This window comes from Fringilla coelebs, assembly GCF_963513975.1.
Source record: "Fringilla coelebs genome assembly, chromosome: Z".
Taxonomy (NCBI): Eukaryota; Metazoa; Chordata; class Aves; order Passeriformes; family Fringillidae; genus Fringilla; species Fringilla coelebs.
The window spans coordinates 1,780,146-1,796,204 of record NC_140031.1 but is presented as its reverse complement, the minus strand read 5'-3'; the positions used below and the strand labels follow the sequence as shown (position 1 = coordinate 1,796,204).

Below are 16,059 nucleotides of genomic sequence, written 5' to 3'. Positions count from 1 at the left end.
GACAAAGTTGGTCATCGTCTAGAAATACTCCAGTAACCTCTCTAGGGTTTAGACTTGCTTGTGTTCATCTTCTTTCTGCTCTTTTAAGAAGCCCAGCCACATCATAAACCTGTCCTCACAGCATCCTCTGCTCTGCCTTAGGGCCATATTAGCTGCCTTCTGAACATCTCTGTCTATTGATTAAAGCTTAGGAGGAATGTCAGCTTGGAAGCAATGGGTTTGATTAGCCAATTATTTTAACAAAAAAGGGTGAGCTTTGATTAAAAGTACAGAGGGAACTGTAGTGACTGTTCTTTAATGTGCTGGAAGGGAGGTCAGAGCACATAACCAAATGAACCATGGGTCAGGATGTTAATGAGGGGAGTTTGGAGGCTGAAGGTCAACATTGTGCATGAGATCTTCTGCATGACCTAGGAATATGGAAAATTATTTGTGTGTATTTAATGGGGGCTGCTGGTTTTTGGCTAGTGAACTGTAGTGAGTGTAGGCACTTCAGGGTTGCATGAAGCACTCGGAAACCATTGAGTCTGTAGGATGCTATTCTTGTGTGAAGGTTGAGTTTAACTTGGATCAGTCAATCAGTGAAGTAATTATATCCTGAAGTACTTAGTGATTTCAGAGAATCATACAATCCTGGAATGTTTTAGGTGGGAAGGACCTTAATATCATCCAGTTTGATCCCTGCCATGGGCAAAGACACCTTCCCAGTTTCTCCAAGCCCTGTCCAGCCTGGCCTTGGGCACTGCCAGGGATCAGGGGCTCTGAGGTGTCCCTGGAGCCTTCTCTTGTGCAGGTGAGCAGCCCCAGCTGTGCCAGGCTGGCTCCAGAGCACAGGGGCTCCAGCCCTGGCAGCATCTCCATGCCCTCCTCTGCACTGGCTCCAGCAGCTCCAGGTCCTGGTGCTATTGGGGACTCCAGATGCTCTGCAGGTGAGGTCTCCCCTGAGCGGGGCAGAGTTTGGATATTCTACAGCTGACAGGTGGGAAAAGCGTGCTGGTTATCAACACAGCTGTGCAAGCAGGAGGCTTCACAAAACCATCCCGTGCTGTTTGTTGTTGTTTGGGTTGTTCTGAGGATCTGTTGTGGGTTGTAAGGACAGGTGAGAGTATTGATGAGGTGTTCAGAAAGAAGCAGCTTAGAGGCTCCAGTGAGGGATTGTCTGCCTCCTCTTTTCAGAAAAGCAAATGTCTTTTGGAGGGTGGTGGTTTGACTCAAATCAGTGGAAGGAGGGGGACTGGAAAGCCCAAGCATAGGTGACTGGTTTCTGTGCTCTGGGCTGGAGGCTGGGCCCCAGGAATAGATGGCCAAATCAGAGACAGACAGATGATGGCACAGAAGGGGAGGAAGAGCCAAGAACAGGTTGGAGCAGTGAGCACATCCTCCTCTTTGGTCTGCCCTTCCTGTTTGCTTGATCTGGGGTCAAACATCTGGATGTGATCTCAGTCCAGCCCACACTCTGGGCCTGCAGCTGTGGCTCTTTCAAGTCCTTGTGCCCCAAGGCTGCCAGCATGGGCAGAGCTGATGGCACACCATCCAGGAAGGAGGAGATGAGTAATAAAAAGCTTCTGTCTCCCTTTCTCCAGAGAAAAGTGCATGCATTCCCTGTTCAGCACTCGCTGCATGGGACCATCTTCTGCCTCTCGGAGCAGGCAGCTTTGCTCAATGGGATTGTCATGTACTTGAATTTCATGTCAGCCTGTTTCCTCTCCTAAAGGTCAGCCTGACCCCTTGCTGTGTTATGAAGTTTCTTCTGGTTTTCACTAAGCTTAAAGTATGTCTTTCTTGCTTTGTCCTGAAAATCTGGGCTCAGGGAAGATCTCCATGAGTAAGGTCCTGAAGTTATTATTGAAGTTTTGAAGTAAGCTCCTCTGGTCCAGCCCTCTGCTCAGTGCAGAGCCAGCTTCTACATCAAACCTGCTCAGGGCCTCCTCCAGCTGAGTCCTGCTGCTTTTTCCAAGCTGCACACCCAGATCTCACACTCAAGTTACATGTTGGCTGCTGAACCACAGCTCAAAGAAAAGGAATTTTCCAGTATCCCTTCAGAGTTTCCCAAGCTTCACCTACTCATCCCCAGACCTGGAGCTGAGCAGCTGCAGCTGTTTGCTGCTGGAGGAGGTTTTCTGCTCCTGGTGTTTCCTGTGCCTCTGGCATTCTGCAGCTGGGATTCTCAGCTCCTGGGGGATATCAGCCCTCCCGGGTGGAGTGGCAGTGCCTGTGTGTGCTGGGGAGGCTTATCGCCAACTGACCTAATTATTGTAATCTCGCTCTTCCCTAGATAGTGCAGGTTTCCTTGGCTCTCGGGAGGCTTCATGGGTTTTTCCAAGCTGTTCTTTGATTTATTGTCTGTCTCCTAATAATAATGTTCTTTTGCTCAAGCTAGGTGAAGCCTGAGAATAAGGGTTGTAGCCAGCGAGAGTGTAATACTTGGGAACTGCTTTTCCTGCTCCAGTGGCCATCCTGCTGGTGGTCCCAGCCTGCCAGACTTTCCAGGCAGCCCTCCTGCAGGGATTTCTTTGCTGCCATTGTCTTCATCACAGTTCCCTCCTCTTCCCCCTGCCCTGATTGTATACATGCATCATCTTACTGCAGAAATCCTCGGGCTGCCAAAGTTAACAGGTGAAAACTGTGCAGTGACACTTTCTTCCCAGCTCTTAGATGCAGAGTTGTCTCTCCCTTTTTTCATTAGTTACCCTCCCATTCTATTTGTTACCTATGCCATTTTTTGTTGCCTATCCCATTTTTTCTTCTTTTCTATCCCTTCTTTTATGTTGCCTGTCCCATTTTTATGTCCCTTATGCCCCATCTCATTTGTGTTCTTCCTGATCCTTGTTTTTTGTTTGTTTGTTTTTTGGTGAATATCATGATTTTTTTATTCTCTATCACATTTTTTCTTCCTTTTGCCCTCCCCGCTGTGGTTTGTGCCTTCTCTATCTGCCTTTTTTCCTGTTTATAATATGTTTATTTGGCTACAGGTATAGGCCAGGTGCCTTTTAGAGGTGCCAAATTCTTATTTTTTCCAGCAAGACAGGGATTTGCAGCATGTTAACAGGGTTTAACATGTACTTCAGTATTAAAAAAACAAGCTTAGGACAGAAAAAAAAATTGAATCCACCCCAACAACAAAACATTGCAACCTGGGATGAATTTCCTCCATTTAGGTGCTTGATTTTCTTCCTGTAAGCTGTAGCTGGGATTTTGGAGCTAAGAGCTCCACGGCTGGGCAGAGAATAACTCACGTAACGTGGTGCCTCCTCACAGGAGCAGGGCTTACTGCTAAGCTTCCTGGTTAAACCACCTGATGGGATCAGCAGAGGTTAGCAGCACCGCAGGGGCTCAGTGGCAGAGGGCTTGGAAAACAACAAGTCAGCAGCACTGCCCTGAAAACCTGTTTTGTTTGGGGCTTTTTGTCCCCTCACCCTGCATGGGATCCAGTTGGACCTGAAAGGGAGGGGGAGAGGATGGAGCAGGGCATCCCACAAGGCTTTATCTGCTGGGGTTTCTGCATCCCTGGGTGTTATCTTGTGCAGTGGCTTATAGTCTCTGGAGAGTAAATATTTTTTCCTGTGGCAGAGCACTCCGCGGAGGAGCTGGGAACAAGCCAAAGCAGAGGTACTGCTGGGAGGTTAAATCCTGGAGAGGGTTGGCACTGGGCTTGTGCCTGGTGTTCACCTTGCTAGCAGAATTGGGGCTGTACCAGTGCCCATTCTTTTTGAGAGAGTGTGAGTTCCCATTTTCCTTATTTCCCTCTGTAGAAAGGGAGGTTCCTAACTTTCTAACTTTCAAGTGGATTACAGTAACACTTTAAACTGCAAATCTTCTTTCCTGAAGCACTGCTGCATCCTTTGGGTGGGTGCCCCAAGTTATCCTCAGATTCTCAGTAAATACTCTTCAACACCAGGCCATGAAACAGATAGTTAATGCTAACTCCATTTTTTTCCTTAATTAGCCTGTAGAAAAATCATAGTGCTAAGAATAGTTGTGGGGAATAAGAGTGTTTTTGGCTGTGTTCAATGAGAATAGATACTTCTATTTTGTTGAAACAGGAAACAAAATAATGTCAAGTCTCATTTCAATCCAAAATGAAATGTGGTTTAAATTATTTTGCACTATAATGGAGAGTTGTGGAAATTCAGTGTACATCACCACAAAATAAAACAAAAAATCCTTTGTTCAAAAATACAAAACTCTAAAAAAAAAGTGAAACCATTTTTACAATTTTTTCAATGTTTCCTTCTCAGTGGTTTGGCTGCAGTGACTTGACCAAAACTATTTAAAATTCATCAAGCCAAATCTGGGGTGCCGGCAAACAAGTAATTTTAAAAAATTATTATTGTTATTATGTGATAGGTTCAGACTTTTTTTTCTTCAAGGGTGAATTTTGTTCCTCTGGAGACTGTGACAGAGGAGAAACATGAGCCTTGTCCCAAACTGGTGGAAGGGACATGTGGCTTGAGTGCCAGGTGTCACCTCTGGTTCCTAGTGCTGGAAGGCCTTTGGATATCGTGGACATGTGGGAATACTCATCAGCAGCAGGGTGTTCCCAGGGACTAGGGTCCTCAGGAAGCACTGGCACAAAGTTTCCCAGAGCAGCTGTGGCTGCCCTGGATCCCTGGAAGTGTCCAAGGCCAGGCTGGATGGGGCTTGGAGCAATCTGTGCTAGTGGAAGGTGTCCCTGCCCATAGCAGGGGTGGCACTGAATGGTTTTTGAAGTCCCTTCCAACCCAAACCATTCCATGGGTCTATGAAACCTCTAGAAGGAGTGAGAAGAACCTGCCTCAAACCCCAGAGTTATGTGTTTATCTTGGCATTCTTGGCATCTTCCTCTAAAGCCTCCAAGTCCTGCACTACCTCAGCAGTAGGAACGAGGTTTATTTTCTTTCATACTGTATAATTTATTGCAGAAGTGCTTTTTCCAGTCCAATGTTAAATTCTGCTACTGAATTGTTGGGTCATAAAGACCCCTCACATGGACATCCCTACCCTGTGCTGGCACCCAAGAGCTGGGAATGGTGTGGCTCTACCTCTACCTTCAAGGGCCTTTGATGGTGTATCCATAAGCAGTTTCTTGATTAATGAGATTCTCCCTTGCCTCTTTTCTTTCCTTTTTTCCCTTTTTTTTTTTTTTCCCTGCAAAGCAATATAGTTTGAGCTCTCTATTTAATCTCTGAAGTCAAAGGTACATGAATTGCAGGCATCCTGCTGTGATGTTTCTGCTGAAGCTGCAGATGCTGCTCCCTTGTGCTGCACCTACAGCCCTCCCCCCATGATCCCATTGCACTGCTGCATCCTTTGGGTGAGTGTCCCAAGTTATCCTTACTGTGAACTGTCCTCAACAAATAATTTTTGCTAACTCTAGTTTTCTTTCTTAATTAGCCTGTAGAGAAATCATGGTGCCAAGGATAGTTGTGGGGGAAGAGAGTATTTTTAGCCGGGTTCAATGAGAACAGATATTTTGTTGAAACAGGAAACAAAATAATGTCAAGTCCCGTTTCAATCCCAAATGAAATGCCTTAAATTATTTTGCACCATAATGGAGAGCTGTTGAAATTTAGTGTACTGTGAAAGAAAAGAGCAGCATTTGTGTTTTACAAGAGAGGGAAGCAAAGCAGGATGGAGGAGCTGGTGTCGCACCAGTCACACATGAATTGCATGGCACATTTGGGATGCAACAGCTGGACAGAAAGAGCAGCCCAAGGGTATTTTGGGACAAATTTTATATTCTTGTGCCCAGTACACCAGCAGCAGTACTGGGACTCAACAAGGCTTTCTTGCACTGCATGAAGAGAGCCTACAGGAAAGATGGGATGAAGGGAGGCTATTGGAGTGACAGGACACAGAAGGATGGCTTCAAACTGACAGAGAGTAGATTTAGATTAGATATTAGGAAAAAAGTAGGTGTTGAGGCCCTGGCACAGGCTGCACAGGGAATTTGTGTCTGGCCCATCCCTGGAACTGTCCAGTGCCAGGTTGGATGAGGTTTGGAGCAACCTGAGACACTGGAAGGTGTGGTGTCCCTGCTCATGGCAAGGGGTGGGACTGGAAGATCCCTTCCAGCCCAAAGCATTCTGTGATTCTGTGGTCTGAGAATCCAGCGTTAGCAGAAGGGACTGGTGTCAGGGTCACTGACAGGAGGGAAGATTAGAACACAGGGTTGGTAAATCCCAAAGCTGTCTTTTGCAGGGCCAGTCCCAACTGTCCTTGCTGCTGGTGGAGCTAAACAGACCAGCCAAGCTCATGTTCATTTCAAAACAGTTTACTTGTCATGTCCTGAAAGTACCTGTCCTCTGTTTGCTTTGTAATAACAAACACCTCCCTGTCCTGCTCCTGCCTGCCAGGCTCAGCCAGGTCCCCTGGGTGATAAATGTAGCTGTGCAAGTGCTTGCATCATCTTTACACCCTGGGAGTCAGCAGGCTGCTCTTTCCATCCCCATTGCTGGCTTCGTGTCATCTCTCACTCGCTGCAGTTTAGGGGGGAATAACCACAGGTGGAGTGGGGCCACCTGGGAAGGGAATTTTTGGAGATCTGTGGCAGCATTGCTGGTGCAGAGCATCCAACAGAGTGATAGTCTGGGAGTGATTGCAAAAAAATGCACTTTAAGCCTCAAAAGGGGGGCTGGTGGCAGGCCAGTAACTTCCAAAAATTCCTGTCTGGGGAGGTGCTTGGTATTTTTGGGCTGGTTCCCTAAGGCAGGCGTTTTCCTGGTGAGTTGATTCAAGCTGCCTCATCATCTGCAGGAAGGAGCTAAAAGCTCGGGATAGATTTTAGAAGAGGGTTGAGCTAGTGAGCTTGGCTCATGCTGCTTGTACAAAGCAAAGCTTGGAGGGTCTGATTTCCCCCTATCCTTGGCTGGGCACTCCTGCTGCTGTGACTTTTGCCATTGTGGTGGGTTCACACAGGGAGCCCATCCCTTCCACACAGCAGCATCCCTGGGCTAGGTGAGACCTTCTCTGGGTGCGGTGGTGCCTGTGCTGCATCATGTTCCTTGCTGGGACAGCTGCTGGGAGCCCAATGCAAAACCTAGGTTAGTTTGGGTATTACTTTTGCTTTCCTAAGCGCAATGGGAAATTATGAGGGAGAACATGGCGTGACATCCTTGTAGCCTGAAAAATGGATTTGGGTTTTCAAGGGCATCTAGGAAGAAACTATTTTGTGGATAAATTTTTCCATTTGATGGTGATGAGGTCTTGGTACAGGTTGCCCAGAGCAGCTGTGGCTGCCCCTGGATCCCTGGAAGTGTCCAAGGCCAGTTTGGATGGGGCTTGGAGCCACCTGGGATAGTGGAAGGTGTCCCTGCCCGTGACATGAATGAGATGAGGTGTAAGGTCCCTTCCAACCCAAACCATTCTATGATTCTGTGATCTTCTCAAGGTGTGAGAGCTGCCTTAGATTAAGCTCTTTGCATGTATAACCCCATCCCAACCAGGAGCTACCCAAGTCTGGGAAGGATTGTTCCCTTGTTCCCAACAGGAACCCACAGAAGATTTGCTTTCAAAGGTGCAGAAGGTGCGTCATGTTGCAAAAAGCATGTTGCTTCTTCATTCCTATCTCATCTTCCAGAAATGTTGAATTTGGGATACACCAGAGGCTCTCCTGCCCCTATTCTTGTTACACAGAAGAGCTTAATTCCCAAAAAGGGGAAAGCTGTGATGAAGGGAAGCAGTTAGTTGGGATGGAGGTAAGAATCCTTAAGGATGGGAACCTCATGAGGTTTAACAAGGCCAAGCGCTGGAGCTGCACCTGGGTCAGGGCAACCCCCAGGATCAACCCAGGCTGGGGATGAGCAGAGGGACAGCCCTGGGAGAAGGACCTGGAGGTGCTGTGGGTGAGAGCTGGACCTGCCCCAGCCTGATCCCCCTGCCCTGGGCTGGTCCCAGCGTGGGCAGCAGGGCAGGGGGGATTCTGCCCCTGTGCCCCCGGGCTCAGCTGAGACCCCACCTGCAGAGCTGCCCCAGCCCTGGTTCCAACAGCACAAGGACCTGGAGCTGCTGGAGCCAGTGCAGAGGAGGGCACGGAGATGCTGCCAGGGCTGGAGCCCCTGTGCTCTGGAGCCAGCCTGGCACAGCTGGGGCTGCTCACCTGCACAAGAGAAGGCTCCAGGGACACCTCAGAGCCCCTGCCAGGGCCTCAAGGGGCTCCAGGAGAGCTGCACAGGGACTGGGCACAAGGCAGGGAGGGACAGCAGCCAGGGAATGGCTTCCCAGGGCCAGAGGGCAGGGACAGATGGGATATTGGGAATGAGGAATTGCTGGCTGGGAGGGTGGGCAGGCCCTGCCTGGCCCAGGGTGCCCAGAGCAGCTGTGGCTGCCCCTGGATCCCTGGCAGTGCCCAAGGCCAGGTTGGACGGGGCTTGGAGCAACCTTATCAGGTAGGAGGTTTATTGTCCATGGCAGGGGGTTGGACTGGATGACCTTTAAAGGTTTGTTGCAACCCAGACTGTTCTGTGATCCTATGATTCCCAGGAGGAGAGGACCAGCTAGCTCCTCCTAGCATAAAATCCATCTGGGAGTGGCAGCTCCAGCATTTTGGCTGGTGGCCAAGGTATGTTCTCTGAATGCTGCTACAAGCTGGCGTACAGGCACAAAAATGCTTTTTGCCAGTGAGCCACGGGCATGATTTAATAGGGATTAAGCAGCCTCCATGGCTGCCCTGCTGCTGACTGGGGTGCGCTGCTCCCGCCCAGTCCCTCCCATGGGCAGCCACCAGTGAGATGGATTACTTCAGCAGGTTGACATCTCAACTTAGAGTTGGATGTGTCTTTTAGGATTACAGAGCTTTTCACAGCCCAAGTGCCTATTATATTGCCTGGGCGCCTGGAAAGAAAAGATTTTTGTCCCGATAATGGTTTCCCTTTGGTTATTTACAAAGGACGATGCGTGGCAGCCAGCACGGGTGCACAAGTGACTGTGTATGGATGAGTTTGTGGTTGTGGTGCTTTTATTTAGGATGTGGGCTGTGCTCTCTGCCTGCAGAGCGCTGCCTGCATGGAGAGTTTTGTACCCTGGCTGCTGCTTCCATGGCATTGTGGCTCATACCTTGGGGTGCCGGAAGAGCTGGGCACAAAAACAGGTGTTAGTTGCCTGAGGATTGCAGCCTGCCAGGTGAATCACATGAGGGCATACACAGGTGCATGGTGCATGTGTGCAAGCTCATCTGGCAGGAGAACATCCTTGGTTCATGTCTTCCAGCACGATCCCTGCAGCTGCCAGAGTGATGCTGTGTGCTCTTCAAGGAGAGAAACAGTGCAGCTCTGAAGAGAAGAGCATGTGTGAAATGCTCTTTCCTCAGATATTCATAATAGTTGTTCAATATCTTTACCTGGCAACATTTTCCTTGTAAAGGTGAAAAATAACGAGGGTAACATGTAATGTGGGCTCTTGTTCAATTAGGTTATAGTAGAAGCAGGGGAACGTGGAAATCTGTTATGTCTGGCTTAAGTCACAGTTTGTAGCATGAACCAGTGTAAAATAGGTTATAAAACTCAGGCTGTTCACAATTCAGGGGTTGGTGGTTGGAGGCTTTTTAGGGCCTGTTTCAGATTTTATATCTAGAAATGCTGATGCATTTGCATGTATTGAATTTGTATCAAAATCTGTGAGCGTTCCTTGCAGTTGTTGCTGTAGCCAGTGATGCCCCAGCAGTCTCCTTGCCCTGACATCCCCTGTAGTGGAGCATCCCACCACAGGGTGAGCCTATAAAAACCCACCTCCTCTCACTTGATGTTCAGACAGTACTTTTCTTAGTTGTGTGCTGTTTTTTTCATTTCCTTTTTTGATAATATCTATCACAAGCCAAAGGTAATGTCTTCCCCCAGGCAAGGAAGCCCATCTGGTGGAAAACCACTCCAACCTCATGCACAGATTTGACACACTAAAAGACTTTATGTTTCTAAAGGTAATGTGGCTTTGGTTTTGTTTAAAGAGAAGAAAAGGAAAAAAGATTCACTTTCCAACCACAAAGAGTTGCTTATTGCAGGGAAGCAAGCTACATAATAAATTGTTGTCTGGGTGAGAACGAGGATTTCTGGCTTTCTGGTTACTCCTCTCCCTTTCTTGCGGGATCAAGCTGGCTGTTTTGGGTTGGATTCTGTGGCACTTGTCTGTCCCTCTCTTTTTTCCCTCCATTTATTTCTGTGTTTGTTTTGATGGCTCTGTTTCAATGCACCGTGGTGTTTGCCTGCTGTGTTCTGTGCCAGACTTGTGAGTGGCACTGCAATGTGACAGCTGGTGGGCTCCTGTCCTGTCACTAGGGCTTTTCTGCATCACCAGGTACCAGAAAGCAGACCTGAGACTGGAGGGATGATGAAATACATTAAATGCTCAGCCAGCTGTGGATGCATTAGTATCTGAAAAGCCCAAAGCTGGCTCCAGCAGTAAACACTCATGTGGTTTTCAAAGGTGTTTACATTTTAATTAGAAAAGGGTCGGATCCAGGGTATAATAATTTACATTTCTGTGCTTGATGGTTTGATGTCTGGAAAGGTAGTGGTTTTGGAGCAGCAAATCCAAGAAAGACACATGATGTTTTGTGGAGATGCAGCAATACCTAGGTTCAGAGAGTCATGGTTCATCTCTGTTGCTTTTGTTTTCCATAGTAACTGTTCCTGCGGGTGGCTGGGTATGAGAGCTGCCTGCCAGCAATAAAGATAAACTGCTCGTCTCGTTCTCTGAGATGCTCTCACCGCTTGAGAAAGACGCATTGCTAATTACTTGTTGTTGAAAAAGGGCTGGATGAGGAGAGGGAAAATATTTCTGCAGAAGAGGCTCATTAAAAGGAGATGCTGGAAATCAAGCCGTGCTGATGGCAAGGAGTTCCAGCCCCAAACGCAGACAGTCAAAGGTCCTCGTGCCTGTGCTGCTGTCAGAGTGTGAGCTGGTGGGTGGTTGTTTGCAGAGTTGAGGCACACAGAGGGTTTTCACTTTACCCAAAGGTGCTGATAAGAAGTGGAAGGGCTGTCCTGTACTACCTGCTCTTCCCTGGTCTGTGTAGTCAAAGCATCTCTCTTGTCTGGGGCTGCAGGGACTTCCTCCTTCTGTGTATGCTTCAGCAGCAGCTTTAATAAGCCTGGCTTGGAGTCTCAGTGAGCAGGAAATGTGAGGGAGGTGATGATGGAGGGTTTGACCATGAGCTGTTCTGTCCTGCCCAGACCCAGAGAGGCACTGTGCAGAAGAGGGTGTCACCTCAGCCTGGATATCCACCTCCACCTGCACAAGGTGATGTCCAGCGTTGCTGTAGGGGACAGAGATGGGAGAACAGTGGGGTGGGTTTTGGAGCCTGCACAAGAGATGGGAAAGTTGTCATTGGTTGCTCATGAGAGAGGATGTGGTGTCTGGGCCTGGGCTGGTGCCCATCCCTCTGTCTCCCTGGGGATCAGTTTGATTTGGTTTTATCATCATCCCATTCAGGCGCAGACAAATCTGGGCTGCTGAGCTGTTCCTCAGTTTGTGTCCCAGGTGTCTCAGAGCAGAAGAGACCTGCTGGATCACAGTCTGTTATAAATACTCAAGGGAGAACTAACACAAGAGGGATGCTGGATGTCCTATCAAAGAACATTCTGGAAGCAGGTGGCTGCATTGGTACGTGAAGAATTTGTGCTGCAGCTGCCTTTTATAGGAAGCATCTCTTGTTCCTAGAAAACTCTGGGATGATAAATCCCATGTGCCAAGACAAAGGCTTTCAGGGATGTCAGGATATCTCTGTAGCCTGTCACAGCCTGAATCTGCAGCAGCTGGTCTGTGATGGCATTTCTGAGAAATAAATATTCTTTGCATAAAGGATGTTCTGCATTCCTCCTGACTTCACTTTGGTGTCACGGAGGAATGGAGGATTGGCCTGGGATTTTCTTAGTGTTTAACCAAAGGATAAGTAAGGAAGAGACATGAGTTTTCCAATTAAATGCCATCAATCAGTCAGTCAGTCAGTCAAGCCTAAACAGCTGAAGCCATGTTGTGGGAAAGCCCTTTATTGGGCTTTGGAGATGGTTACACCTTTCAATAATTGAATTTCAGTTCAGGTGAGAGGAAGCCCAGTGCATGAAGTAGTTCTGCCTGAACTCTGTATTTTAGGGATTTTTTCCAATGACCTTACCTAGGTGTTGGCATTGGGTATTAGCTCCCGGCTATGTAGTTGTCAAGAAAATCTGCTTACGACTTTCACCATTTTGGTTGTGTGTGACAGTGTGGTATTCCTGTTTCTCTTGCCTTTGGAAGCCACAGCCTTCAAAGAAACTCATCCAGTGTGCAAGAGTATTTTAAGCTCTTAGCATCCATCCAGTGGAAGCAAAACACTGGGCAAAGCAATCTCTTTATTTTCTTTCCTTTTCTGGTGCTCAGTCACGTTGGACCTTGCATAGGATCAAGGTGTGCTGCTTTTGTCCTAATAGCAGGTCAGGATGTGGGTTTGTCTGGATGAATTGGAGCGAGAACTGGCTTGCTCTTGAGTCATCCCAGCCCCCTATGGCTTCCCCTGGGCCTTCCCAGCTTTCCAGCCCCTCTAGGCTGGTGCAGAGGGGCTGGAAAGCTGGGAAGGGCCCAGGGGATGCTGGTGCTGAGGCACCTCCAGTGATGTGTCCAGCTCTGGACCTTCAGGACAAGAGAGACCCTGAGGGGCTGGAGCGTGTCCAGGGCAGGGAATGGAGCTGGGCAGGGGCTGGAGCCCCAGGAGAGGCTGAGGGAGCTGGGAAGGGGCTGAGCCTGGAGCAAAGGAGGCTCAGGGGGGCCCTTGTGGCTCTGCACAGCTCCTGACAGGAGGGGACAGCCGGGGGGTCGGGCTGTGCTCCAGGGAACAGGGACAGGAGGAGAGGGAACGGCCTCAGGCTGGGCATGGGGAGGGTCAGGTTGGATATTGGGGAAAAGCCCTCCATGGAAAGGCTTGTCCAGAGCTTCCAGCAGAGCTTCCCAGAGCAGTGGTGGAGTCCCCATACCTCCATGGATTTAAAAGCCATGTGGATGTGGCACTTGGGGAGATGGGTCAGTGGTGGCCTTGGCGTTGCCAGGGGGGTGGACTTGATGGTCTTGGAGGGCTTTCCAGTCTAAACAATTCCATGATTCAGTGATTCTGTAAGAATTGTTTTAGGAAGATCTCTTTATGGTTGCTGTTTTGGTGTAATGTTGCTGTGCCAGAATGTTTTTGCCTAGAAGCTTGTTTTGGGGGCTGGAGTGCCTTGACATGGCTGGGACTCAGGTGGGTCTCGTCCTAGGGGACAATCTGTGGGAAGTTGGCCTGCTGTTCTGTCTTGGCACTGCCAGCCTGCTTCAGTCCAGATTTTGGAGAACTTTTGGTGTGGAGGGGAATGGCTGGAGCCTCTTCCCTGGGGGAGGACATGCATGTGGGGCCCTCTCACCCACCCTCCAGTGACCTGGAAATGCATCACTGTCCTGCATGTCTGTGGTCTTCTCATCATGGACTCAGCACTTCTTAAATCACTTTGGTTGCAAGTTCTACTCTTCTGTTGCCTCCCAATCCAAAGTGGGTTTGTTCTCCATTACTGTTCTTCGCCTATCAAACTCACCACTAGTTTCCACAAGTTCAACAAGCCTGGAGCACCTTTGGGAGAAAGGGAATGAACCTACAAGGGTCATAAAAAATGCTTGTTCTTATTATTTGCTGATGAAGGGTAAAACTGTATAATTGCTAAAAAAACTGTATAATCTTGCTAGAGCAAGAACCCCATTTAGATCACCCTTAATAACAGCTATTAATAATAATTATACATTACAGTAATGCTGATAATTACTAAGTTATAATAAGCAGTTTGCACATCTATTGACTTTTTCTGCTGATGATTCTGTCTTTTATGGTCACAGTAGTGAGCACAACATGGGCTTTGTAAAATCATCAGGTTTTACAAGGATTTAAGTTAGAAGAAGCCTTCAGGGTCCTATAGTTCTACCCCTTGCCATGGGCAGGGACATATTCCACTGCACTGGGTTGCTCCAAGTCTCATCCAACCTGGACTTGAACACTTCAAGAGATAAGATTTGGAAGGTAATTTTCAGGCCCCCAAACTTTGTGCTTTGGCAAAGTAGAGTGGAGGAAGGGGAAAGTGGGGGGAAAAAAGCAATTTTGAGATTGATCCTTGTTTGTTGTGATTAAGGAATGTACCTGGTGTCTGGGAATGCTTTGTGGTAGGTGCTGAGCCAACACAGAGCCAAGGGATCACTGCTTGATCAAGAGCTCTCACCAGCATTTATTTGCTCAGTGTGGGAAAACAGTAAGTGCTTTGATGCTCAAGTGTGGGTTTTGGTTTTTCTTTGAAAATGGTTTTTTATGTGTTTTGAAGGTGAGGTGAGGTGAGAAACTAGCTTCAGGCACAGATCACCAGGAAGAGCAGGAGTTTTCTTCCTGTTGAGTGATGGTTTCCTTTAGAGAGAGGTGAAGCTACCACAAGATGAATTTGTTTTAGAGTTTACCACTAAAGATCCACAAATATCTCAGATATGTGGTTTGTGTTGTCTGAAATAGACAAAAAAAAAACCTTTGAGCTTGGGTAATGTGTGGCCCAAGGAGATGGAGGATAACCTCAGACCCTGCTCACTCCATCCTGAGTGATGCCCTGCTTCGAGCCATCTCTCCATGCCATCACACCCCTCCAGGACTCATGGGAGCCTCCTATTCTCCCAACTCTTTCTTTAGCACTTCCTGTTTGATAACTGGTGCTTTCCTTTTTTCTAATTGGCACTAATTAGTGAAAAGGGGAGAAGCATGCCCTCCTCCAGGACTCCACACTCTCTGGGGCTCCTTCTTTTTTTCTTTCTTCACTTTCTTCTTTTTTCTTTGTCCTTTCTAATATGGCATATGATTTTTGTTCAGGAGCTAATGTGTGATATTGGTCTACATAATGAGCCTTTTTGACAGTCTGGGCACATTTGGGAATAATTCCTTGAGCAGATGAAATCCTTAGGCCAGAACTGCTCATTCTCGGCAGTTTCCAAACGATGCCACAATTGTTCAGAAGTGACGGAGGAGAAAATAGTTCAGGAGCTGGAAACTACATGAGCTGGGAGCAGATTTTTTTTTCCTTCCCTTCTGGATGGCATGTGACTCACTCTGGATTTGCTTTGTGATTTTATACTTGTCTCAAAGCAGACTGTAAATTCTCATTCCTGGTGAAGGAGAGGGTGAGGGATGAAGCTGTTGTGTCCTACAGTGTGCTGGCAGCTCCCATGTCTTCTCCCTCCCAGCTGCAGGAAGGGAGGAGTATGAGGTTTACCACAAGACACTGAGCCACAGCCTTTTTTTCCAAGTGTAGAATTATAAAATATTCCTGAGCTGGAAGGGACCCACCAGGATCACCCAGTCCAGCTCCTGCCCTGCACAGACCCCCAGCAATCCCACCCTGTCCATCCCTGGCAGTGCTGTCCAAAGGCTCCTGGAGCTCTGGCAGTCTCGGGGCTGTGCCCATCCCTGGGGAGCCTGGGCAGTGCCAGCAGCCTCTGGGGAAGAGCCTTTCCCTGATATCCAACCTAGCCCTCCCTGGCACGGCTCCAGCCATTCCCTGGGTCCTGTCCCTGTCACAGGGAGCAGAACCCAGTGCCATGCCCAGCCCAGGAGCTGGTGATTTCCTTTCTTTAAGGCGTTATTGTCATTGAGCCCTGGAGAAGTAGGAGGGAGAAGAGAATTATAAATGCCCTATGGCTCCTATAGAGGCAATTTTCTGCAGTGAGAGGTTTTAAAAGTGAATTCTGTTGTGATCTCTGTCTCACCTCCTCACTGGACCATTTACACTCGCACCATTAACTCAGCATTATTTACTGCCGCTGCTCTAGAGAAGCTTTTCAGTTATCATCCTCTTCCTCACCCTTCTCCATTACCCCCAGCTTCTCACCCATATCCAGAACAGCTAGTGCTTTGGATTTAATAAATCAAGCGTTTTAGTGTATTTTCTCTCGTGCATATGTCTGGAGATTTTCAGTAATTTGGGTTTTAAGCAGGAGGCCAGGAAATATGTCTGTTGTCCTTAAATGCAGGAATATTACAGAAATGGAACATTTTTTGCATGCCTGGAAGCCCTAAAAGCAACTACCTAGGATTATTAGAAATTGTATTGGAAATGCAGATGT

At 48.0% G+C, this 16,059-nt stretch overlaps 1 protein-coding gene across 4 annotated transcripts in view; it reads left to right on the top strand.

Annotated features, from left to right (window-relative positions):
* The window catches only part of CTIF (cap binding complex dependent translation initiation factor), a 145,130-nt gene that overhangs the window by 10,816 nt on the left and 118,255 nt on the right, over positions 1 to 16,059 (top strand). The gene's annotated exons all lie outside the window — the stretch shown is intronic.